General features: G+C 38.8%; 1 protein-coding gene across 4 annotated transcripts in view; it reads left to right on the top strand.

Moving 5' to 3' along the window:
- LOC111669530 (stromal membrane-associated protein 1-like) overlaps positions 1-1728 on the top strand; it is a 112594-nt gene that overhangs the window by 102139 nt on the left and 8727 nt on the right. The window lies entirely within an intron of this gene.

Below are 1728 nucleotides of genomic sequence, written 5' to 3'. Positions count from 1 at the left end.
CTGTCCCTTTTCTTTCCTTGGTGTCATTCAGTCTGTCTCCTCCACCTTCAATCAATCCATCTACCTACCTACCCTCCTCTTCTCTATACAGGCTTTTACTCCCCCTCCTCTCCTCCTCTCTTTCCCTTTCTCCTTTTCCTCCTGTGCTATCATCTGTCTCCATCTGCTCCTGCCTCCCCCCCTCCTTTCCTCCCCTGTCACTGCTGTCTGTTGCCATTACTCTCCTGCTCTAACTACATTACAGCTCCTGTCAGTCGTCTCCAGATACTGACCGGGCCATCAGATGAGCGTTTCTGGCCTCTATTGTCAAGGTCGGGATTCAGGTGCTGTGATCTGATCCTAGATACCTTCCTCAAAGTGGATGAGGCCTGGAGTCAAGGTGTGTCACAGCTGCTGGAGAGGCCATCGATATCGAATCATTTCAATCACGACTGTTCAGAGCAGCTAAAGGTGGCTGAGGTTTTTACTAAAGCTTGAGAAGCTCAGCTGTTTACAGGTCTGTCAGGATTTAGCTGCATTGATCAGCAGAACCAGGATCTGCACCATCATTGATGATGTCAGTTTAATTTAATTACATAGTGCACTGTGTCTTCTGTCTTAACATTAATAAATTATGGTGATGTGATTATATATACAGTAGTATATAATAAGTTATAATGACAATAATATTTTATTCTTATCTGATCTATTTGACATTTCTTATCACATGAGTCTGGTTCCAATTTCCAGTTTGCCCCAAGCACCTAACTTCCCTGGTTGTATCAGTTCCTGGTGGACTCTTTCCCTTAATGAAATGTCAACTCAGTTACACTGAGGAAGTCAAAAGGTTTTTTGCTGGAGTTTAGTTTGGATTTGAAGAAGCCTGATTGATTCCCTGCAAATAATACTTTTCCTTACATGTAAAAGGAATAATTTGATATTTTGGCAACCAATTTCCTTTCTTGATGAGATCAATATTACTCTCAGATCTGTTCTATATGAAACCACAGCCTGGAGACATTAGCCTAGCTTAGCATAAAGAGGGAATCTACTGTAGCTCATTTGTTTATTTAGCAAGTGTAAAAACAACAATGACGTACTGAACTAACACTCCACTAAAACCACAAACTACAACTTTTACATTACTGTTTTATATAGTTTGAACAAACAAGATGTTTTTTAGTGAGCTTTTAGACAGAGTCAGGCTTACTGTCTCCCTCTGTTTCCAGTCTGTATGCTGAGCTAAGCTAAGCTGCATATTTACAGAGAGGTTTTCATCTTTTCGTCTTTCAGAAAGAAAGTGAAATAGCATATTCTTCCCAAAATGTCAAACTATTCTTTTTCAGAATATACTGTTTATCCTCTGAACTCCTTATTAACTAAATGCACTGACTGATATTTGTAAAACTTACTTAAAAAAATGAGAGATTGATATTCATCTTTATTAATGAATCTAACAAGGTGAAAGATTTTTGGAATGATCTTAGCCACTTATATTTTTTTAATGGAACATCAGGCAAGGTGGGGTTCAGTATCTTGCCCAAGGACACTTCGACACTTCGACTGGAGGAGCCGGCGATCGAACCACCAACTTTCTAATTAGTGGACGACCTGCTCTGCCTCCTGAGCCAGCCATATTTAGATATACCTATGGTCTAATGGTGTATTCAACTCTTATTTTATATAAATTCTCTATTGTAATTTGTTCATTGTAAAAAAGATTCATTAGAATTAATAATGTAAATTTCT

The sequence above is a fragment of the Seriola lalandi genome, unplaced genomic scaffold, assembly GCF_002814215.2.
Source record: "Seriola lalandi dorsalis isolate HSWRI2012SDOR001 ecotype SW California unplaced genomic scaffold, Sedor1 jcf7180002054795, whole genome shotgun sequence".
Taxonomy (NCBI): Eukaryota; Metazoa; Chordata; class Actinopteri; order Carangiformes; family Carangidae; genus Seriola; species Seriola lalandi.
Note: the sequence above shows the minus strand (reverse complement) of the source record. Positions and strands in the feature narration are given on the sequence as shown.